The sequence below is a fragment of the Chionomys nivalis genome, chromosome 15, assembly GCF_950005125.1.
Source record: "Chionomys nivalis chromosome 15, mChiNiv1.1, whole genome shotgun sequence".
NCBI classification, from domain to species: Eukaryota; Metazoa; Chordata; class Mammalia; order Rodentia; family Cricetidae; genus Chionomys; species Chionomys nivalis.
This window is the reverse complement of record NC_080100.1, coordinates 26,075,118-26,101,312: the sequence shown is the minus strand read 5'-3', so window position 1 is coordinate 26,101,312 and position 26,195 is coordinate 26,075,118.

Here is a 26,195-nt window from a genome sequence, read left to right as displayed (position 1 = left end):
ACATCACTTCTCCTGTCCCTCCACCAAAACTTGTGCTCTTTCAGGTCCACGGCCTCTTTTCTAGCAATTGTTGATACATATATACATATGCTGTGGTGGTTTGAATAAGAATGTCCCTCATGGGCTCATGGATTTGGATGTTTGGCCACCAGGGGGTGGCAGGATTCGAGAGGGATTAGGAGGTCTGTCATTGTTGGAGTGGGCTTTGAAGTTTCAAAAGCCTAAGTCAGGTCCAGTTGGCTCGCTCTTCTTTCTGCCTGTCAATCTGGAAGTAAAACTCTCAGCTACTTCTTAGCACCACATCTAACATGCTCCCCGTCATGCTGATAATGGACTAAAACTATAAAACTGTAAGATAGCTCCAATTAAATGCTTTCCTTTATGACTTTTTAAGTTCATGGTGTCTCTTTACAGCAGTAGAGCACTGACAAAGTCAATTACACACACACACACACACACACACACACACACACCCCTACCTAAATGTATAAAATATAGCCTGGTATGTAGACCATTATAATATGCATGCATTGAATATGCTGATTTATCACTATAGGCATATCCAATCTAAAAAGTTTATTTTAAGGTGAAAGAAAGCAATCAATAATCATAATCATATAACCTTATTATATAACTGCCTTCATAAAAATTCACAAAGCACTATGTCAATTATGCAGTCCATAATTAGACTGAGATAAGGTGCTCAATCAGGTCACATATTAACCCATTATTCTTCCTTTCATTATGCTGCTTTAGAATTTGTGTACATTAGTTTTTTAATTGATTTTATTGAGCTATACATTTTTCTCTGCTTCTTTCCCTTCCTTTTCCCTCTCCTTCAGCTCTCTCCCATGGTCCCCATGCTCCAAATTTACTCAGGAGATCTTGTGCTTCTCTACTTCCCATATACATTACATTAGTGCTTTACCTAAAATACCAAGGCAATTTTTTACTAAAAATTAAAATATAATTCTATAACTTTCTTTCCTTTTCTTCTTCCAATGCCTTTCATCCACCCTTCATCACTTTCTCTGTGCTTATAAACTTACCTTCTTGCTAACCTTTTTTTTTTTCTTTTTTTTTGCAAACAGAAAACACACATTCACAGAGCTTTCTCAGTAGGGAAATGAGGTTTTCTAGTTCTTGGCTGAGGTTACCGAGGGTGTGATACTCTGCATACTGTTCCATTTGGGTCCTAGAATGGTCACTGTGTTTTTTGTGCCTTTTCTTGTGATCTCACTGAAGAATGGAGCCCCCACAGGCAGTGCTAAAGCATTTGTCCAGTGTTTCTAAGCAATGAATCCTATGAGGCATCTTACACAGTGTGCAGAAAATGTGTGTTAGGTGAGGTGTTATAACACCAGGGGCATGAGATTAGTGCCAGTAAGCAAATCGTATAGATTGGAAAAGATAGCTCTAATTTAAACAGAAACACACATGTAACCTAATTATGTATTAATATGTTGATGGAAATGTAATCATTCCAGAAAATTAATTCTGTTTTTCCTTCTTTGGAGCAATTTTGTTTCCAAGATTGAAACAATGATAAAATGCCACTATACATTATGAACATAGTCACCTCGAGTACTGAGAGTTAAGAGTAGAGATGGTCTCCCTAAGAGTATGGAATTTCTGTAAGATAAAGGAAGGTCAAAACATAGAATATTAAGTTACCCATTGGCAGAAGCCAAACATGTACTCCTCGCAAAATCAAAAGCTACTGAGAGATTCAAACACTAAAAGCGTGGCATTATTCACAGCTGTATCTTGTTTGCATGTGTGTGCTATTTTTGCTCTTTTAGGTAATTTTATTGCTTAGTTTTCTGCTTTACTGTTTTATTGAGCTCATTCTTTTCTTCCCACATGTGGTATTCTAGCCAACTGTGTCTGTTGCCTCACACACATACTTTGGCATCTGTGTTTGGCTCATATAAGTGGCTCTGTTTGACATACTTTGCTCTCTTCACATGCACAGACCTGAACCATTTTCCCTTGAGTCTTTTCTAATTCCCACACAACCAGACTGCTGTAATCTCTCACTTATTTAAATGTTTATCCAAGTTTATTCTTCTCTGAAGATGGTAACATATCTGAGTAGAAAAGTCAAACTCAGTTTCCTCTACTCTGGTTTCACAACATGTTCCTGATCCCAGGGATGCCATGTGTTTTCCACTTAGCAAACAAGCAACGCTACCACAATGGATACCAGCACCCTGTCCTCTAATTCAGCTTAGTTCTGATATTGTCTATCTATCTGGGTATAATCTGAGATTTTCAAGGGAAGGGTTCAGTACTAAGACTACCCAATATTTCAGATAAGTTTGAGTTCAAGATTGTTTTATCTATATGTGTATATCTGTCTATAAATCAAGATTTCCATAACCCCCTACTTGGATTTATTAGTGAAAGCTCCTAGAGAACTCATGGATATATCTGCTTACTATATATTAGTTTATTATAAAGGATATTACAAAGTATGGAGAGGAAGGGGTGTAGGTAAGGGACAGATCTCTTATGCCTTCTTTAGGGTACCACCCTCCAAGGATCACCACATCCTGTTCAGCTGTGAAAGTTCTTTGACCCTTGCTCTTTTAGAATGTTTAGAGCTTCCTGACACAGGTATGGTTAATTAAATCACCAATCTCAGTTGGTCAGTTTAACCTTTAGCCCTTCTCTTTAGTGTGATAGCTACCACACTAAAATCTTGCCTTGCTCTTTCTCCCATCTGGAAACTGCCCAGGGCCTGCCAGGCACACAAAAGGAAATTTAACACCTTAACCATTCCAAAGATTTTTAGGAGTTATATACCAGGGAACTAGAGGCAGTCTCAAAATATAATTCAGAATGTCAAAATATTGGTCTTTCAATTTGGTGATCTGAGTATTTGTCCCATTTATTTTTATGACCTGTTTTGCCCAACCCAATGCCTTGAACATATTCAAGACAAAACATATGTATAGACAAAAGATGCAGCTCAATAATTCCCAGTAATTTTTTAATATAGCACTCTTATTAAAACAAACATACCTTGGTTACATACATACCAAAAACTCTCTAATTGCACTAAAGACTTACTCAACAAGAGGGAAATCATGTCTGGTACCGAGGCCAACTATCCAGGGATAGTGAGGTAATAATAGATCTTGGAGGAGAACCTACAACCTCCACATTAATAAATCAGAATAATCCTTAACTACATTCTAAATATTACACCCACATATAAGAATAGTTCTCTTGCCTTATTATAGAAACTTTGATAAGGACAGAGGTCATCATAGAAAACCACAATGAAGCAAAATTTAGTTTTAGAGCTCAGTCCCAAATGATTCATCCATACCACAACTGCTGCACCTAAGACTCAGAGTCACCCCAGAAGAGGGACCAGAGAGAGTTAAGAGACACAGGAGGAGTTTGCTATGAGTCTGTATCTCTTAGGAATATCAGAAGCTATACCTTTGAAGTCTCTCCAACATGGCTGGCTAAACATGACCTGAAGAAGGATGATACTAATAATGTTGATGTAGATAAAGGAAAGACCATAAGGCCTCGACCCTAGACAAAATCTGTAAGCAACTAAGAAGAGCTCAGAGTGGGAGAAAGTCTTCTTGGCAAGAATAGACCAATTGAGAACAAATTAATTAAGAATAAATTAAATAAAGAACAAATTTTCAGCCCTGAAAATGTGTTCATACAAGTAACAGAATATTCAGACTGGACAGTTTTACTTATATATTTAGGAACATAAACACACAGCCAAAACACACATACACACTCATGTAAGAAAAAAAGTCTATGAATTTGATAAAAAGCATGGGAGGTACATGGAAGGTTTTGAGGAAAGGAATAATGATGTAATTATATTATAATCTCAAAAACCAAAAAAAATTTAAAATATAGTTGAAAAGTTCCTGTTTCTAAGCATTTCAAGCTCTCTTCCCTATCGCCACTAATTCTTCACATCAAGCATTTAGTATAACTAATAATTAGTCCCCATTTCCTAAGAATTCCTGAAGATTTAAAGCCCCCAGAAATCAGTCTCCGTTTAGAAGAAAGGGTGGGGATGGTATGTAAGTTTTAGTTCCCAGGAGAGGAGTTTTCCTGTGTGGATTAAGGAACTTTGATTATAAAAGTGTACTACTGTATTTCCCATTGGAAATACAGACAATTCAAGGAAACCTTATTCTCACCCACCACATTCATATACTGGTGAAAGCTGCTGAGAAGTTACAGAGAAGGAAGTACTGTTAGCTTTTAGAATGGGAAGCAGGGGACAGAGAAACAGGAACAATCCCCAGCCATTGTTTATCATTTTCCAGTCTTTGTTAGAGAACTTCACTTTTTATTTTTTAAATCATGAGACTAATAATTCCAAGGAACCTGCAGGCCCTGGACCTCAGGATGGGCTAAAAAGTAAACACTGACATAGCTGGTTTTATCCTACAGAAGGGAGTTAGGAAAGTCCACCAGGTTCAGCATCTTTGAATGTGGAGTCTTAATTGCGTCTTCGTATTTCAAGAGCTGATTCATTTTGCTTCTGTTTGAGGAAGCTCTCACACGCCACACACCTGGTTTATCCACAGGACCATGGCAAAGGTCAGCTCTCTGAGAGAAACCACACTTCGAGATGCACTGAGGCTTCCAGCCAAACAAAGCCTGTCTGACACAGATAACGGTAAAGGCTCCTACCCCTTGCTGCAAAGGTAATAGGAAGTCAGCCTGTACCTTGTTATTCTAAAAGCAAGACTGATTTTTCTGTTATTTTAACACCACTTATCAAATAACCTTTGCTACCATCTGTTATTAAACCTTTCTGAGGGACAAAAATCACACTTGCTTTCCTTTCAAACCATTGATCTGAAGACTTTTCCTATGCCCTTCAAGTCAGTATTTAAAAAGGCTATAGAATGATTTCCATAAGGTCTTGACCTTAATAGTATGTGAACAGAAATACTTATATCCATGCATTTGTGAAGGATATTAAAGTATGCTTTGGTGATTCTACTATAATTGCAGTAAAATATGTGCTAAACACATTCCATTGACTCTTTCCTTATCTGTGGACTTTTAATGTCTTTTAAAGAATATCTCCTACATATTGGCAATATGAAATTTAGGTTTTACTAAAGCTAAGCTTATTTCCTGCATTCTTTTTTTTTTAAAGGAAAGGGTTTATTTCATCTTAACACTTCTACAATACAGTTCATTGATGAGGAAAGTCAGGACAGGAATTTAGTCAGGCACCTGGAGGCAGGAACTAGCAGAGACCACATAGAAGATTGTTACCTATTGCCTTGCTCTTCATGGCTTGCTTAGCTTGCTTCTTTATACAATTCAGGACCACCTGCCCATGGATAGCACAACTTAACAATTGGCTAGGCCCTCTCACATCAACATAAATAAGAAAATACTGTCACAGACATAAATGCAGATGACTCTGATCTATACACTTCTTCAGTTGAGGTTTCCTCTTCCATGTGACTCTAAGTTTGTGTCAAATTGACAGTTAATGCTAACTATGACACCACATATTGTTTCCTTCAGTGGTTGCAAGACTAACTAGTACTTTGACTGCAATGACCTCTGGATATGCTTAGGGGTCATGTCATAGTAAAATTATTTCCTGAATTCTTTAGATTTGTAAATAGCTTTATATGAGTGAAATGTTTTACCTTATAAAGTCATGCTAAAAGGTTATTTACCTTGGAATAAAGACATTTAATGACAGCAAAAACATCTTCAGACACAATAGAAATTAACTTATTACTGGCCAGGGAATTCTACATTAACTACATTAAATCTATAAGATTAATCATATCGAAGCATATGGACATTTAAAATTTAGCAAAATAAAAGATTCTATAAATATACAGGATATTTGTTCTTTGAGACAAATAGCAAAACACTTAGACTTTATTTGCTTTTATGTTAACCTTGTTATTAAATTTTCTTCTAAAAGAAATTGAAATTATTTCAAAAATTTATTCATTATAGGATAACATCTATGGAGAGAAATTGAAAGAAAGAAAAAGTATTATAAGGATGTAACTATAACTTAAATACTGTTTATAAATTATTCTGTAAGCTTATGTCCATGTCACAGAAATACCCTATGAATTTGAGCCTAAATATTCCAGATGTCTAATTAAAGAGTCCCTATACTGTCAATAAAATACAAGAGTGACTGAATAGTAGGAGCAATTATTAAAATAGATGTTCCCTTGTATGTCATAAAAAGACTACTTGTTAGCAAATGATTAACTAATTACTCATAATCATTGCATTAGTTAAATATCAGAGCATCAGAAAGACTCTGCATTGGCTACTTGTATTTTAATTGTCTTGACACAAGCTAGAGTCATCTAGGAAGAGTCATCTGTAGGCAGGCCTATGGGCCATTTTCTTGGCTGGTGGTTATGAAGAGGGCTCTGCCCACTGCAGGCAGAGGCACTGCTGCAAAAGCGGACCTGGGAGGTAGAAGAAAGGCAGCTAAATGTGATCATGCGAGAAATCTAGTAATAGTGCTAGAAGTTTTAAAATAATGGGGGACTTTCTACAGTTATATCACAGTTTTGATTGTGAATTAACATGAGATGTTGGGGATAAACATGATTATGAACTAATAGTGATATATGTGTATTCCAAGTTAACAAGGGAAAATTGTGCTGGTTAGTTCAAAATTATTATTCAGGAGATCACACATTTTAAAGATTATAATGTTGGGTTTGCTGAGAATATGCACCTCATTTTAATCTAAGAAAATCATGTGACGTGTTGATTTTTTCCTTCAAGCAGCTAAGATATCTGTTATTCTTTAAAGACTTCAATATGAGGCTAGATTTTGTTTTGTTTGTTTATTTGTTTTCAATTTGTTTGTATGTGTCTCTCTGAGTTTATGTGATGTGCGTGTGTGTGGTGCAGTGTGTGTGAACTGTCTTTGTTCATGTGATATTAAGGTGTACATGTGTGTGGAGGCCTGAGGCTGATATCAGGAGTTTTTCTCAAACACTCTACCTTATTCATTGAGGAAAGGGGTCCGAATTGAACCTGGAGCTTGGTGATTCTGACAGTTTTGCTAGCCATCTTGCTTTGAAGATTGCCTGTCTTCACTCTGAACCCTTAAACCATAGGTAGTCTGCCATGCCTGCTCAACTTGTTTTGAGGATCTGAGGTCTGGTCTTCCTATTTTTGTGGTAAGAGTTCCATCCATTGAGCCTTCTCCTCCTCTGTTCATAGGCTTGCAAATTTGTGGAATGTATTCATAATGGAGACCACCAGCCATGCTGAGGATGTCAGTGTGCTTCCCAGCAATAGCTTGTAGACATGGTGTGGACAGAAAATCGGAGCACAGACATTTGCTATATTCTTAAAGCTTAAGTTAAACAGAGGTTGGAGGAGGTTTGAGACCATGCAACACCCTACTTTGTACACTGCACTGTTCTGCAAGCGCTGGGCTTGCAGATGCTCCTGACTTCCCCTGGAAACTCCTAAAGGCATGCTACAACATTTGAGTAGCTGATGCTTGGGACCCAGAGCAGCTGAGTTTATTCAATCCTCTCAACACTTCAGCTTTGCTTGAAAACATGTAAATAAGTAGAAATCTCACACCTTCCTTAGAAGAAAAATACAATAAAACACTACTTCAACTCCAACTTTTCCCTGGAAGCCTAATATGATCTGGTAGGAATTCAGTAAAGGTCTGGTTAGCTCCTTGATGAGTCAATTTAACATACGGTAGAGTCATCTGGGAAGAGGAAACCGCTAATGAGAAAGTGTATCCACACAATTGTTCTGTATGCAAGTCAGTTTGGCTTTATCTTGATTGATGACCAATGTGGGTAGAATTATGGGCAATACCATCTCTGGCCACCTGGTTCTGAGAGGTAACTAAACTTGAGCATGGGAGCAAGCTAGTCAGTAAATAGCATTTCCCCCTTAGTTTCTGCTCCAGTTCCTGCCTCAGGTTCCTGTTTGAGTTCCTGTCCCGACTTCTCTTCATGATAGACTGTGAGTGGGAAATATAAGACAAATAAACCTTTTCCTACCCCTAGTTGCTTTCAGTTATTATTTATCAAAGCAATGAAGCACAACTAATAAATACTCAGACATAGAAATTGGGGTTCAACCTGGAGATCAAAAAAACAAAACAGTCAACCACTGGCTCTTACCTCGACCTCAGTCCAAAATAGTGATTTTGCCTTCAGGAATCTCAGAATGAGACTGGGACTGAGACTGAGAGCAGTTTCTTTCCATTTTATAATACTCTCTAGTTCTGGGATTAAAGGCATACATGACTATTGCCTGGTTTCTATGGCAAATTAGTATGGCTACTGGGATTAAGGGTGTGTGTCATTGCTGCCTGGTCTATAAGGTGGCTGTTTTATTTTTCTTATCTTCAGGTAAGCTTTATTTATTAAAATACAAATGAAACGCCACTACATTTCTACTTTTTCTCTAAAATAAAAAGAAGGCTACAACTAATATAAGAAAAACTGTATATAACATACACAGGCAATACATCAACAATGTCTAGCCCATTTGTATTTGATGAAATCAGAGAGAATACTTCATATCTATCCTATCTTGGTGAGTCCAAAGTCTTATACCTTATTTACTTTCTATCATAACTTGCTTTCTGTGTCTGGTAAACTATAACTATAGCTATCTAGTCTTCAACTTCCTCAGAGACCCAAGAAGGAAATAATATTAACTAAGTAAGCAGAAAGTGCAAACAAGCGAATTCCAAAAATGTGAATCATTAATGACAGAAACAGCTGGCTGCCTGGACAGTCACCCAAAGTACCTCTACAATGTTGATGCATCCATCTTTAGCCTACAGGCCTAGCATATTCTACAGACTTTTCTGTGAAGCAGGATATTCTGAAGGAAGGGCTGTGCCTTCTTTTTTTGACAATGTTTGGCAATCACTTTCTTTTTTGTCCTGATGGTCCAATTAGGACAGCATACTGTCAAGGTAAGGGCATTTTCTTGCCCAGAAATTTACTTTTGCTACTCTTTCCTTGACCTCAGTCCAAAAATGATGATCCTGACTCTAGGAAACCTCAGAATGAGACTGAGACAAAGAGCTGTCTCCTCCTGTTTTATAATCCTCTCTAGTTCTGGGATTAAGGATGTGCACCACTATCACCTGGTTTCTATGGCAAACTAGTGTGGCTACTGGGATTAAAGGTGTGTGTCATTGTTGCCTGGTCTGTAAGGCTGGCCAGTGTGGCTCTTTTAATTTTCTGATTCTTAGATAAACTTTATTAAAATATAAATGAAATGCCACTACAAAGCAATAGAACACAAATTCCAAAATAGACTCTAAGAAGGCTCACAATTACTAGAGCTTCAAATTACAAGTCCTCATATATTGCCCCACTGGCAGGATCTGTAACATACTACTAATGAATGGGTTATGGCAGCATGAGTGGTTGGTATGCACATGAATAGATTGCACTGGATTCTGATTTTTCTCTCTCTTTCTAGAAGACTTCCACCTACCTTTTTAGGGTGAGGTGGGACAGGCTGAAGTGTTGTGAGCTGTTTAATGGAGAGGTCCAAGTGGTAAGCAACTGGGGATTACTTCTGGTCAATAGTGAACAAGAATAATAAACTAAATCCTGCCAACAACCTAGGGAAACAGATTTCTCCCCCAGTGAGACTTCAAATGGGATCCCAGTTCCAAATTAAACTTTAATTTCTTCCTCATGAAGACCCTGAAGCAAAACATTCAGGTAAAATGCCCAGATCACAGATCCACAGTAACTCTGAGTCAATACATACATGTTATGCTGACCTGCTTTTGTTAAAGTGATCAGCTACTCAGAATCATTATCAGTAAAGTTGTCTTCATAGTGCCACACCTTCTGACCAAACAGACAAAGGTCCATTTTAGCGTCATCCCTGTGTATGAGGTTCTTTAATAAGTTAATTTATTACTGGATAATGTGTTTATTCTATACAAGTTTGAGTCTTCAATCAGGTCTACGTGGTATTTATGACATTATGAGATAAAAGGTTGTTAGCAAGCTCAAATGCCAACTGGATATTTGATGACACAAGGCATCTTTCTGTACACAATGTAATTTTCTGTGTGTATCCTCAGTGCATGACTTTTACACACAGCTGCCACTGAGCAAACAAGCGTGGCTGAAGAGGATGAACAAGCACAAGCTTCCTAATAGGGGGAAATAATTTGGTGCATGTATGAAAACAGACCTAACTTTGGAAATGGCAGTGAATCGCCAACCACTATTTCAAGGCCCCGCCACAGTGCACAGTTTCCCCTGTGTGTCTGAATGCATGGCTTCTTAACATGATTTAATGGTAAACAATCTTCTTGGTGGCAATAGACAACCTTATGAATATACTGCAAATAGTATCCAAAACTGAGAATGCAATGTACCTAACCTTTTATTTTCTTGAATCTGAAAATCTTGGTGCTACTAGTAAAATGTGTCACACACAATGATGGCTGTGCAGTTTGTTCAGTGCTCTTCTGTAAATGATAAAGAGATCCAAAGAAGCCCCCAGAAGACTTGGGATGGTATGCGACACAATTTTCCAATCTCCTAAAATTGATGCCTTCACACAAACTTCTGAACATTTCTGGAAATTTGTTAAACTTTTATCCCCTTAAGACAGAAAAGATCAAATGTCAATTCTTTTGGAGCTACTTTGTGAATATTATGCAAATTTTAGTATTTACAGTAAAATATATTATATATAAAAATACAAAGAAAATCCTGAAGGCAGAGAAATGGGAAAGAGGGAGACTAAACAGAAAATGAGTGTAAAAAGAAAACACTATGAGGAATGCTTCTACATTGTAAACTAAGTAAAAAATAAAGTAAAAATCAATCAAACAAAAAGTTTTAATGAAAAAGGGACATGCATTTTCTCGGTAGAAATAGTAGGCTATATAAGATGAAATTAACAATGCTAATGCCAATATAGAAGATTGAGAGTACAAAAAAGTTTTTTTTTAAAAAAATTTTTAAATATTTAAAAATATTAACATACAGTTCACTGGAAACTGTACTAAACATCTAAGAGGCAATGCATGCCACAGCACCTACCTTTGGTAGAGGGTCGTCTTCTTATATATTTTATAAAATGTATAAATACATAAATGTTATCATCTGAAAGTCACATTTCATAATGTTTCTTTTTTTTTTATTTAACATTTTTTTTTAATCTTATAAATTTGTGATCCTGAGATGAACAAAGAAGGAAAGTTGTGGCTTTACAGTGGTGTTTGTGTGTCAAGTTGACAAGGACTCAATTGTGCTGGATAGTTTTATGTCAACTTGACACAAGGTAAATTTATCTGCGTGGAGGGACCCACAGCTGAGAAAATCCCTCCATAAGCTGGGGCTCATAATGTTTCTATAGACTAACGAAAAAGAGCATCTTATGCAACAGCTTCGTTTATTTGTTAGCCCTCGCGTTTTGGGGGTTGTGTAATCGGCAAGGCTGAATTGGCAGTTCCCCTGCTGCATTAACAGTGGTTTCAATAACTGTCAATAGGTATTTATTTAGTGCCAGAATAGTCAGGATGGTCAATAACGTCAGTCATACCCAGTGTTTTAGTATAGCGGTAATTAGAAAGATGAGCTCCCTTTGTCCCTTGAGTTGGCCCTCTCTCCAGATGGACTCAGAATCTTCCTGTAGTATCTGTCCCAGAGGGAAGTTGGTACTTTTTATGTCTCCTTCAGGCCCCAAAGAACTCAGGAATGGTTGCAAGGTCATTTTTAAAGCTCTGCCCAGAACTGGCATAATGTCAGTTTCACATTCTATTGGTCAAAGTGATTCTAATCAGACCCAGATCCTAGGGAAGAGGGAACAGATACCACATCTAAAAGAGAAAAATCTCAGAAAAACAAAACAAAACTTCGAACATCTATAATTTGCCACAGATGGAAAATCAGACATGTAAAGTATGGTAAGAATTCAAAAAAATAAAAATGGATAAGAAAACAACACCAAACAGTTAATATAAAAAGAAGTAAGCAACAGGATACACACATTTCTAATAATGATATCAAGCTCAAACTGATCAAGCAACAAGACTAACTAAAATAGCCCAGTGTCGTGTGCCCTTGGAGTTCAGTGGTGTAAAACAAAATGTCCTGGTCCCCACCCAAGACCTCTTCTTTGGGTATTAATATAATGGCATATTTTGAATATTATCTAATATTAAATAACAAATTTTCATCAATAAAAAACCCTGGTATAGGCTGACTTCTGAACTAACTAGCATCTGTCTTTTCATAGTATGGTTTAAACAATTAACTTCAATGTTTTCTATTATATTTTGCAATATTTGGTATTAACTACATGATTGCCCTAAACGCAGTTTTAAGAGTATGTTTTAATACTTATATATCTGTACACACACACACACACACACACACACACACAGTTCACCGGAAACTGTACTAAACATCTAAGAGGCAATGCGTGCCTTTCAATATGATTGTTAACATCTCAGTTATGGAAACATTGTAGATAAATCTATCACCATAGAAACAAGAAAGCAAAATTCACACAGATTGGAGCATGACTATGATTAGAATTCAAATCAGAAATTAAAATTCTATCATACTTAAGAAAAGTGTTCTTCAAGGACATGTGCTCAATTATGTTCATAGCAGCTTTGTTTGCCATAACCAGAACCTGGAAACAACCTAAATGCCCCTTGATTGAAAAACGGATAAGGAAAATGTGGTACATTTACACAATGGAGTACTACACATCAGAAAAAATAATGACATCTTGAAATTTGCAGGCAAATAGATAGATCTAGAAAACATTATATTGAGTGAGGTAATCCAGATCTAGAAAGACAAATATCATATGTACTCATTCATTAATGGCTTTTAGACATAAAGGAAAGAAAACCAGAGACCCACTCTTCAAACTCCCAGAGAACCTAGACAACAATGAGGACCCTAAAAGAGACATACATGGATCTAATCTAAGTAGAAAAAGATAAGATCTCCTGAGTAAATTTGGAGCATGGGGATCATGGGAGAGGGCTGTAGGGTAGGGGAAAGAAAGGGAGAGGAGCAGAGAAAAATGTAGAGTTCAATAAAAATCAATAGAAAAAGAAAAAAGAAAAGTGTTCTTCAAAATCGTCTATGAAATTTGAGTAGAAAGTATAATTCAAAGTATACAATTAAATTCTGTCAATCATAGTTATCCTGGGTGATTAAGGCTATAAGGTTGAAATATTACATGATTCAAAATTTCTTTTGAACAATTTGCTTCCATATTTCTTGAAAATTGGGCTTTAATCAGACTTGATAAAATGAGGTTCAATGCTAAAAGTCTTTAGAACCAACAATGTGCTCACACCCAATGACCACAGGCCACTGAGCTTAGGTACCATTGTGTTCTTCTATTTTTGACTGGGAATCATACATCTCTGTGGGAGTCTTCAATCCTCTCTGACCAGATAATGAGTCATTTATTCTCAAATTATACGAGCATGAGTAGGGAATGTTAAAATGTAGAGTCGGAAGGAATTTAAATAAACACATTTTCTTAAAAGCAAGTTATCTGGTGTTAAGAATAAATTTTAGAATGACCTAAAGAGTTGGGGGAAATATTTAAATTAAGAAAGCTAAAATATAAAATCATTCATAGAATCAGACTATTTTAAGGAAGAAGGAGATATAGATCAGTGGTTCTCAACCTGTGAGTTGCGACCCCTTTGGATCAATTTGTAATGATAAAAATACATCCTGATATTTACATTACAATTTGTGACAGTATCAAAATTACAGTTATAAAGCAGCCATGAATAATTTTATGGTGGAGGTCACGGCATTAGGAAGGTTGAGAACCTTCTAAATTGTTCTAAACATTTGTTTGGTTTTGAAACTTATTGAAGACTATAGCAAGCTTTTTACACAGTCAGAATATTCCAGCTAATCCAGGTTAAAAGCATATGTGTGGATATCAAAGCCTATGGTACTCATGGGGAGTGAGTGGAATGTGGATGCTGTTAGCCTGTGCTTTCTTGTAAGAGGAAAATCCTGACCCCCGGGGTATAGCTTCAAGAGAGACAATTTTTATTTCAAGTAATGCCAGGGGAAAAGTGAGGTTTGAAGGATTTTGTCATAGAAAGCAGATGTATCCCACTAGTCACAAGGGATTCTTGGTTTGGGAGTGTTATGATTCATCTGGGGTTCCTGTTATTTTATTCCAATGTTGCCAATTTATAGATCCTCTTTTTTTCTCTGCTTTCACCATGAGTCCATGGAAAGGAACAGAGGAATAAATCAGACTAATTTCACTTCAAGAAGGACTTCCTGAACATTCTAGGCAATTGTCTGTCAGTTGGCAACACAATAGGGATGTTGAATAAAATAAGTACTATTGTACGTGAAATGGAAAATAGAATCCAATAAGTAAATTTGTGCTGCATACTTTTGGGGGCTCTGTGGTATTTGCCAGTTATCATAGTAAGTGATTGATGCACACTTTTAGTTTACCATCTGTACTCTGCTGTTCAAAAAGCAACAACACTCCACAACACATTTGAGTATTCTAGTTTTAAAAATAAAATAGCATAGGAATTAATAAATATGTATTCAAATTAATCCCCTTTATTCTTGTTATTTTTCCTAATGATTTCTGTAATTTGTCAAGTGTAAATTTAGTTATTTTCTATTGTGTCAAAGTTAAAAATACATAACACTAACTTACATATCATAAAGAAAAAATGCATTGTGAATAAGATTTAAAGTTGATAGATTTATCATCTGCCTATCATCTATCTGTCTATCTATATATCATTATCTATTATCTGTCTATCTATCTATCTATCTATCTATCTATCTATCTATCTATCTATCTATCTATCTATCTGAAGGGTTCTCACAGTGTAGCACTGGCTAATCTGGATCCACCTGCCTCTCCTTCCCAAGTGCTGGGAATTAATGAATCCACACCATTCTCAGATCAACCATTCTTCTTTTAAATATAATGTGGTAATTATTCATTTACACTCCAGCAAACCCTGTGGTAGATGAACTTGTGAGAGATGTGGAAACAGATGCATGTGCCACACTCTACAAAGGTTCACAGAAAGACTTCAGCACGATTAATTGTAACCTCAAGTCTTTACTTGGCCATTTGAAGATTTTGAAATATTTCCTTGAAGAACAGATGAGAATTAATGCCACAATACACATACACATGCAAAAACAAAATAAAACAACATGAAACCACAGGAAAGAAATACATTAGGCATCCCTGTAAGTGGGAGACCAAGCTGAGCTAGAAGAGGAAAGAAGTCAGAGTCAGGCAGATGCCATGCCATGTAGCTGCCCAAGAAGCAAAAGATAGCAAACCACAAGTCTCATGGTAAAATATAAAATAATAGAAATGGGTTAATTTAAGATGTAAGAGTTAGTTAATAAGAAGCCTGAGCTTTAGCCTTTTAAGGCCAAAGAGTATGTAACTAATATTAAGCCTCAGAGTGGTTATTTCTTAAGCGACTGTAGGAGCTAATGAGTAGAACCCAGTGGGTGGAGAGAAACGGGTCCAGGGAGAACAAGGGGATGGTGAATACTAACAATTACATATCACTTTAAAAACTCAAAAGGAATTTTTGACTAGCCGTGGTAAAACTCCCATTCTCCAATCAAATGTAGTCTTTTGCTTGATAACAACATCTAAACTTAGGGTTGATTAAAGTGTAACAAACACAACATTATTTGGGAACACGTGGGTACCAAACACAGCATGATTCATCTTACCTTTGCATGTGGAGTTAGCTCAGCACAGCTGGGCCCAAGATTTACCAAAAGTCTTCTGAACAGTTTATGGCTTTTGGCTACTCTAACTGAAAAAAAAAAAAAAAAAAAAAAGAGAGAGAGAGAATTTTGTTTTCAACAAAGGGCGGGCACCACACACCACTTTAATATAGTACTAATTCTGTCATGATTACTGATTTACCCCACCAAAGGGAACATGTCTTGGCTTTGGTTTGACAAGCAGCATGTGGTTTTTTCAGACTTAGAACACTGAAGGGAAATGTGTATTTGGTCTGGCATTTCCTGTCTTGAAAAATAGTCTGTTTTGGACTCTAAAAGTTAATCTAGAAGGCACTCAAATGTAAACATCTTAATAATAACAATGAAAAAAATCTAAGTTTGCATTGTTGAGTGTGTCTTTAAGGTCACATACCAAAAAAACTTTGCCCAGATCAATAAATGTCCTGAAGCAACACTTTCTTCTGCCAGTTTTATAATTTGGAGATCTCACATTTTCCCTACATTTTGGGGTCAGGGTTCCCTTAGCTATTTGATGTATTTCATGGTGCTTTTCTAACTTGGAAAGAATGCCATTTATATTTTGATAGAAACGGCAGATTCTCGAGATAATTTTGGGTGTTATGACCATGTTAGCGATGGTAATGAACAAGGGTGTCCTTTCATTTGCCACATCGCCTGCCATTATTTCCTCACTACTTCGTAGTTTTTATTGTAGAAATCATTCCATTTCTTTGTCACATTTATTCCTTGGTTCATTTTTTTTAGTGTTATGAATGGGGTTTTCTTCATTTCTTTCTTAGCAATTCCATTACTGGTACATAATAAATCTCCTGACTTTGTACATTGGCTTCTCATTCTGCAATCTTGCTGACTTTGCTTATCGATTCTAGCCATCTTTGGTAAAGGTTTTATACTTCCTTGTGTATGACTGCTTCTCCCGGGTCTTCTGGTGTTATCTTGAGCACGAGGGGTGAAAGTAGACGAATTTGTCCTGTTTGAAATCACAGAAGACGTGGTTTCAACTTTTTTTTTTCTTTGCTCAGAACATTGGGTGTGTGAGTTAGTCATACAGAGCTATTTTCTTTTATTATTGAGACATTTCTCTAACCCACATTCATTCTCCTTATTATTTGTGGCAGGACTGGGGTATGTGTGCACATTGGGGTTCCTACCAGGTGCAGACAGTGATATTTATCCACTACTTCCCTACATCATTGAGAAGCTCACATATGTGTGTGCGTGTGTGTTTCAGTTTGTTATGGAGATGTTATTTATCTCATCTGCTGATTTGTGCATGTTTACCACTAGAAATAAACCCCACTTGATCCCAAAGAGATAGAGGTATAATCTTTTTGCTTTTAAAGTTGATTTTTTTTGGTGTTTTATTGACAATTTTTGCATGTGATTTTTAAAGAAATATCAGTCCACAGTTCTTAATCCATTATGGACTGGGTTTGGTTGCAGTACAGCTTGGCATGTGGAATACATTTGGAGTGTTTCCTCTCATTCGTTTCTCTAAATAATTTGAGATGAATCCATGTCACTTCTTCAAAAGCCAGGGAAATGCAGCAATGAAGCCGCTCATCCTGGACTTTCATAGGTGGGAGAGGTTTTTTTTTTTTTAATTATTAATTCAATTTGTTAATCCTTGTCTGTTCAGGTTTTCTATACTCTAAGATTCAATTCTGATAGGTTACACGCATGCATAAGAAACGTACTGGTTTATTCTCTCCCATCTTTCCGCTGCTTTGAGGAGTCGTTTTTAATTCTAGTCTCTAATAATCCTTTGTATTCAGCTGTGAATCTGTTCCTTTCATCTCTGCTTTTATTTATCTGAGTCAGCTTTCTTTTTTCCTTAAGTATTTCAATTTTGTTTATCTTTTCCAAATCCAACTATTTGTTTCATTGATCTTTTGTGCATGTCTGTGCTTTCTAGTCTGGTTCCCTCCCTTCCTCACTTCTCTTGTCCCCTCCATCACCCTTTCCTCTATCCTTCCCTCCCTTCTCCTTCCCTGTGATGTCAGACTTGCTTTTCTAGTTCATGAAGCTGTATCATGAGGATGTTTATTCTACTTTTCGGCTGGGGCTTCTTTCTTAGCAGTGCTACTTGCTGTGTTCCATAAACTTGGTATGAGCTTTTCATTTCCATTTATTTCAAGATCATTTTTAGATTTTTACCACTTGATTTCTTCAGGAACATACTAATCATTCAAAAAATTTTGACTATTATAAATGTCCATTGTTTGTAAATTTCCTCTCACTTTTGATTTCTGCTTCTGTATAACTACAGAATGAAAATACATAATATGATGCTACTTTTGCATCCTTTAAAAACATGTTGAGACTGGTTTTGCAGCCAGCATGTGTTCTGTAAACTAACGCAACTATGTATTCCTCAGCTGCTACATGGAACATTCTGTATGTGTATGCTAGATCCATTTCTTTTTTTATGATGTTATTCATCTCTGCCACTCTACTCTGTGTCATTATTAGTGAGAAGAATTACCTCGTAGAAGCATAGTAGCCACTTATGGTGACGTATGCCTATAATGGCAACACTTAGGCAGCAAATCAGATAGAAGAGGATCATGAGTTTGAGGTTGATTTCTTCCTCATAAGACCCAGATTCAGCAACAAGAAGCCTCAGAGCGCACATACAAATATACACATACAAGCTGGGTGGGATAGGAAGAGAGAGGCAGTATGCGGGGAGTAGAGCCCCTGCAGGGAGCCCAAAAAGTATGGGGGAGGGATGAGGAACTTCTGAGTTCCCTGTTCCGGGGCTGCTGCCGCGGGTCAGAAACTCACCCCAATGATGGCTCTCCTGGTGCCGAGATCAGATCTCCATGCTGGTTGGGTAGTTCATAAACAAAGCTCCTACCTTGCTTGGTGCAGGCAGTTTATTGAAACAAAGGGATACACATACATATTATAAACTGCCAACAGCTCTATGAAAACTAAAAGAGCAGCATTAATAATCTTCAGTTAGAGGGGAATCCAGTAAGGTACTTCACTCCAGCAAGAATGGCTATAACCAAATGCCAAAGGTAGCAAGTGCTGGTGAGGATTTTAATGTGACTAAAAGAGGATATAGACACCTCAACACTGACCATGTCTCTACAGCCATTCTGGAAAACAACATTTGAAAATTTTGTTTAAAAAAATCAGTAAAATTGCTTGTTATATATTTAACAGAGAAGAAATTAACACGTCAAAGACCATCTTCACTCACAGATTCTTACTTTGCACTATTATTGACAATAGTTAAAAAATAAAAAAAATTAAGGTTTCATTAACTGATGAACAAACACTGTGGTGCCTATAGATAATAAAATATGTTATTTAGGTATTAAAAATAATTAAATGTTGTCAGGCAGGGTGACACAGACCTGTAATACCAGTCCTTGGGGAAGAGAGCTAAGAGGATCATAAGTTAGATTTGTTGACTAAATGGAACACGTCTTCAGATATTTGATAATGTTATAGAAGAGAGATTATAGGGAAATCTCAAACTCATACAGACTAGAATGCCTCTTTTCCAGATGTATTTGGGACTGTTAGGATATAGAGCTTGGAAGGACATCTATGGAAACAGGCCTGAGGCAGCAATCCCTGCTGGAACAGGCCTGAGGCAGCAAACTCCACAGGAGCAGGTACAATGGAGTGACCACTGAGCGAGTAGGCCCTAGTCAGAGACCTCTGCAGAAATAGGTATGAGTCAGGGATCTCTGAGGGAACAAGCCCAAGTCAGGGACATCTGTGGGAACAGGCCTGAGCCAGCTACCTCAGCCACAGCAGGCCCTAAGCAGCAACCTCCACAGGAGCAGACTTGAGCCAGTGACACCCGCTGCAGCAGGCTTGAGGCAATAGCCACCACAGGATCAGGTAAAAGGGAGCCACTGCTGAGGGAGCAGGCCTGAACCAGGGACCTTTGTGGAACTCAAGCAAAGTACATTATGACTCCATTGGCAGATGGGTAATCATTTTAAGACATAGTCTGGTTGGGATTTAACAAGCAAAAGTAAAGATTTAACAAGTAGAAGCTCTTTATAAGTTTAGGCAGCTTGAAAAACTCCAAAGGAGAATTACACAGAGGCTTTAACTGAAGGAGGATCGTGCATCATAGAGTAGGCTGGATATTTCTGCCTAAAGATGCCAAAACCCTATCCCAGAATCCATCAGTACACTACTCAACATAAAAAAAGAATCCTTTCAGTTGTAACTTCAGTTACTAGAAAAATGTTAGGACAGATTATTTTGAATTATGCCAGTGAGCCTAATGTAATCACACAAATCCTTCAAAGCTGAAAACTTATGTCAGTAAAGAGCTATATGATAGAGGGGAATAAGGCTTTATAATTTATAAGCATACAAAGAATTGGTGTGTAGATTCCACCTTTAAGGATAAGCAGCCCTAAGAGTGGGAAACAAAGACAGGCCTTACAATTGGAAGGTCGAGAAGAAGAGCTGAAAGCCTGCAAAAATGTGCAGCCTCAGTCTAACGACTATAAAGAGCTAGATTCTGCCAGCAAACTCAGTGAGCAAGGAAGCGTGGTTTACAGAATCCTGAGGGAGCACAGACGCTGGCACCTTTGTCGACCTTCTAGAATTTATGGGATAGCATAGTGCTGTCAAAGCTATTAAACTTTTTGATAACTTTTCTTTTCTGATAGGAATAGAAAATACAAAGGACATAGGACAACTCTCCTGTGCTTTCAGGGTAAATACAGAAGCAAGTGAAGTTACTGGTTAAGGATGGTGACTGGAATTTCCACTGGGAAACAATATCTGAAGGGACTTGAGGATCTGAGGTGTCTTGAAGTTTTTATCAACCTAAGAGCTTCAATCTGCATATACAAAAATGTGCAGAATTGTCTGCTGAGGAACCAGTTCACTAGCCACACTGTGCGAGTCTGGTTTTCTGAAGTAAGCCACCTGCTTGGCAGTCTGGTTTGTACTGGTTCCTGCCTTCTTCTTGGAGTTTACATTTCAACCCAATCATCTGAGCCCTTTCTTGACCTTAGCTTAGAGATATAATGAGAGCAACTGAGACAGAGGTGAAATGAAGAAAGGATGACATCTAGGTCACCAAAGAGAGTAGACACTGAACACAATAAACCCAAGTGGAGCAAACTTCATCTATGGCACACAGAAAGACAGGGTCACCGTCTGAAGAGCGAAAGCACAGGAAGACACATCATGAGCCAGACGGAAAATATACAGAGATAAAGTGAAAACAAAAAGCCCAGCCCTGAACTAAAGCAACAGATAGTGATTTAACATATTCCTTGGCAAAATGAGTATTATTATCCATTAGTGTGACTTAACGTCTACCAGGACATTAGCAGAGAAAGAAAACCAAAACATTGATTTTAAATAGAATTTATGTTAATATATTGCAAGTCTCCACTGAAACAGTCCTACAGACAAAGAATGATGGACACACATGATTTTAACTGAAAGGATTCTCCTGAAAATTTAAATCACACGTGTTAGGTTCAGAAGTACCCCCACCCCAATGGCAGTGCTGGTGATAAATATTCCTGAATGGAAAGACTTTGGTCAGGTAAACAAAAAGGTTGTTATCAGATAAACCAGCCTAAGGTGGGGCTCTGTTGACCAGAAAAACACTTCTCCTTCGGTGGGTTCCTGTTTGTAAGGAACCACCCTTAATCCTAGAGAGACCTCCCTTAAACTTTCCCCCAAAGTCAACTCCCCTGGGCAAGGGTGCCTTATTCCAGGTCCAACTGGACAGCCTGTGTCAGTTCAGATCCCCAAACTGAAGACTGTTAGAGAAAATCTGTTTACTTTTCTGCCATTTTGCTGTTCTCTCTGCCCCTTCCCACTCCTCAAGATAGCCTTGGCAGTTTGATCCCCAGCAAATCTTTATTTCTGCCCACAGAGTTGTCCAGGTAGGTAGTTTCTCTGCACCATTGCTTATGATGAGCAATGTGTATCAGGAACATAGAGGATGCATTTGTGGGTTCTATAATGTCAACACCTGCTGAATAATAGTGTCTTAGTTCAGGTTTCTCATCTGCATTTAATAGAAATTTCAATAAATATATGTTAAATCCATCATTTTATTTGGATTATACAAGTTCAGAAAGAGTAATGTTTAACAGTTTATGAATTTCTCATCCAGTGTATTCTGATTACGGTTTCCTCTCCACCAGCTCCTCCCAGATTCTTCCACTTCCTCACCTGCCCAAATCCACTTCCTGTCTGTCTCTCACATTGGAATATGGACAGGCTTCTAAAACGGTAATAATAATAAATTAAAAACAAACAAACCAGAATTGGATAAAACAAACAGAAAAAAGCCAAAGAGAAAACCACACGACACACAGATTCAGACACATTCGCTCACCCAGAAAACCCATTAAAACAAAATCAGAAAACACAACATATAGGCTAAGATCTGTAAGGTGAACCATCAATTAAGCGTTAGTTTTGTGTTGGAGCCTGATCATAAGTGTGGGTTTTATACCCAGTGAAACTAATTTTTCATTTGTGAGTGTTTATCAATTGGAGACAGCCTCTGGTTTAGGCCCAGGGACTTGTATCCACTTTGCCTCTTACCATGGGAATCTGCATGACTTAGACCAATGGAGGCTCTGCATGCGGCCACAGTCTTTGTGAGTTCATGTGTGTATCACTCCTGTTGTATTTATATGTAATTATTTCCTTGGTGTCTTCAATCTTCACTGGCTCTCCACTCCAATCTTTCTACCTCCTCTTCTGAGAGTTAGTTCCCAGAACTCTGAGGGGAGGAACTGGATGGGGACATCCCATTTGGGACTGATGGGGACATCCCATTTGGGACTGAGTGTTTCCGAGTCTTTCACTCTCTCACACATGGTCCAGGTTTGGGTCTCTATATTTGTTCCCATCTACCGCAGGAGGAAGATTCTCTTGTGATTAATGAGCAAGGCACTAAGTTATCAGTATAGCATCACATCCTTAGGAGTCATTTTATTTGCTATGCTCCTTTAGCAGAACAATAGTGTTCATTTTTCCCTCTAGGTTCGTGACCTATCTAGTCTCAGGTTCTTGGTTACCTGGGCAGTGCCAGGCATGGATTCATCTCATGGAGTGGGCCCTAATTCCAATCGGAGAGTTGTTGTGCCTTTATTGTGCCAGTGTATCTTGCAGGCAGGTCACCCTTGTGGACTGGCAGCAGTGTAGCTGGGCTTGTGTTTACCTTTCTCTTCTGGTGGTGCAGAGTGCCTTCCCTTACCATGAGCACTAGTCAGTAGGGAGCAAAATAAGAAGGATCCTGCATTTGACAGTGAGTAGACTGGGTTTATCTTAAAGACAATGAGGAGCCACTAAAGCGTCTAAAGCAGGAATGTCTCAAGTCGCCATAGGAGTTAAGGAGTTTGGAGCCTTGTAAGAGAAATGATCATTCAAGGGATAGTGATTTGTGTATGGAGATGTGCTAGAAGCTCAGACCAGGAGCCATTAAAAGAAATGTAGAAGAATTGATAGACTCATCAGTGGATCCTTGATCTCTTTTTATTGGTATCTCCATGAAATCAATAACGTCTCTTTGGTATATTGTCTTGACCCTGCATGTGTCTTTTGATGTTTATCTGGAGCTTCATTCTCATCACGGAGTTCTTTGTAGTTATTCTTCCTCCGCTGATTATGCTGACCAAGTAAGACAGCTGCAGGTCTATGTGGTTTCCACATCCAAGGTTAGACAGATTCTCAGCTTAAAACCCATATGCCCTAACTTAAATATGGGCTTCTGGTTGTTGTTGTTTTCTTTTTTTAATAATACTGAAAAAGAAAGCTGTGTGTGTGGGGGGGGGGGTGGGTGGGTGGGTGGTTGGGTGTGTGTGGGTGGGTGTGTGCGTGCGTGCATGCGTGTGTTGGATTTTTCTTCCAGATCTTTACTAGATTATATGTATTAAAGTTGTTCTTCCGATCTAAGTACTGTCATATGTGTTCCTGGAAACAGATAAACACTAACGCTACAAGCTTGGAAATGCAGGAAGTAATTTCTTTAGGCTTTCTGCTCATCTTTGAGGAAAAAAAAGAAAAATGTAACAGGAAAAAGCTTCTTGGGCTAAATGGAAGGTTTTGTTGGTTGTTGTTATTTAGAACTATGACTAAGGAATAGACTTAGGCTTTCTGAAGTGCACCTGTGGCTTAAATGGTAGTGTGACACACAGTGACAGAGGCAAGAAAAAGAAAAAAAAATTGCCTCTGGTGGAGTAGCTACTAAAGCGTAATTTATTCAAATGGAAGATAGAAGGTTACCAGAGTTTCAAAAACTAATGGAAAAGAGAAGACAAAATTAACTATGCTATGAAAGTAGAAGCATAGTTGTTTAGGAAAATGACGGTGACTAACAAGAGAATGAGAAGAGAGTGGGGAGCATGAGGAACACGGGGGGACAAGTTCACAATGCCTTATATAAACTTATGAAACATCCTTATGAAATTCACTGGGTAACCAATAAAAACTACCCATGTTACATTTTGCTTGAATATAAACAAAAACGTACAAGTGATATTCTCTGCATTTGATAGAGTGTTAAAGGGGTAATGCTTGTGTCTCTTTTAAGAGCATTTAATCCTTAGTGCTCAGGAAAAGGATCATTCAGTCCATCCAAGAGCTCCATTTCAGCTCTTCGTATTTGCCTTTAGTTAGTTAGAGGTGAACCATGTAGCTGTGCAGTTTGCGTGAGAAGAACTTGTACAGTAGAAGCATTGGCAAACTTCAGCTGTGTTTAAGTGAGCATGTGGTTAATAAAGAGCCTAGGATGTTCAAAATACAGTAAAACTCTCCATAGGTGAGAACATTAAGCCTCAAACAAAGTATCTAGGAAGTGGGGGAGCTCATTAGCTTGTCTTTGTGGTCAGCTGTGGCTAACTTGGAAACCCCCTCTTTGCTTGAAACTATTATTTATGCCCTGAGATATAGCACATCACCCCAACACCTTCAAAACTTGTGGGTTTAAAATGTTGACGTGTCAGGACATATGTCTGGGAGCCTGTGGGAATAGATCTTCCTCCTCAGCACTGTTCAGAAATTGGCTTCACTGATGTGATGAATCTTGCAACAATTTCTTATTTTCTTGCTTCATCATGTTCGCCTCCTAGAAAGTAGACTATTCAATAGCATTGCTTTTAGGTTCCTCTGTTCTGTGCTTATGCAGTGAGTATGTTAAATTGATGAATTAGTTTAGATACTTGTGGGACTCAGAGGCCTGTATAGTTACTTCTAAATCTCTCATTGTCTTACCTTTTTTTTCTAAACAACAACAACAACAACAACAAAAAACAACAAAAAAACCCTGATGATTTGCAGTTATTGTAAAACGGCCCTAAGCTTTTGGTTGATAAATTTGCTTATTCCATAGATTTACCAAAGGGGAGTTAAGTTGTAAGAAAAGTTTGTCCATGTGATTGAGCTTTATAAATAAGGTAATATTAAAATTATCTTTCTTCTTGGGAAAGTTTTGGATTTCTTATTATAATTCTTTGGCAAACTTCTTTTTTATAGATAAGTTGTTTTATTTCATAAAAATGGTAAATACAAAATACAGTCATTACCAGAATACTACAAATACAGAACTGAGTTCTGACTTTGCACCAAACCTTGTTTAGATCACAGAAATGTATAAATTTTACATATTTTTATTCATTTCTGATGTTTTAAGTTTTTCAGGTTGGTGCATTGTTATCATTGATGCCCAGAGATGAATTTGCTACTGCATAGCTTTTTATTACTTTATATCATCAATCACAATATCCTACCAAGTGTTGTCTGACATGTCCAATTTCACTGAAGCCACTGATAAGACAGTTATGAACAGTAATTATTAAGCTCTTCAAACTATATATTCTCCTGTTTGAACTGTCTTCTAAGACCTTTTCTTATGACTCTGAAATAAAATCTACAAATAATACTTCTACCTACCTGTGTATACAGTTTCAAAAACAGCTGAAACTTTCACACACAAAAGACATAAAAAACAAAATAATTTCTGTCTTTTAAAATACACAACATTTAGATATATCTACTTAGAATAAGTGCATAAGAGCTTTCCTACTTTAAAGGAAGTCCACAGACTGAACAGCATTTATTAAGCACGACAAGGCCCATTTTCTCCAATGTGTGCTTTTGGCATCTTTGTCAGCTATAGTTGTGTGCATTTATATTTTGGTTTTCTATTTTGTTCAATTGGTCTTCATGTCTACTTTTGTGACAATATCATGTTGTTTTTATTAGCATAACTCAAGTAATATATCTTAAAACTTGTAGTGGTAATCCCTCCAGCAATGCTTCCACTCAGGGTTGATTTGACTATCTTAAGCGGTTTTACATGAATTTCAGGATCTTTTTCTATTTCTGTGAGGAGTGGTGTGAGCATTTAATTCTCAATCTTAAGCA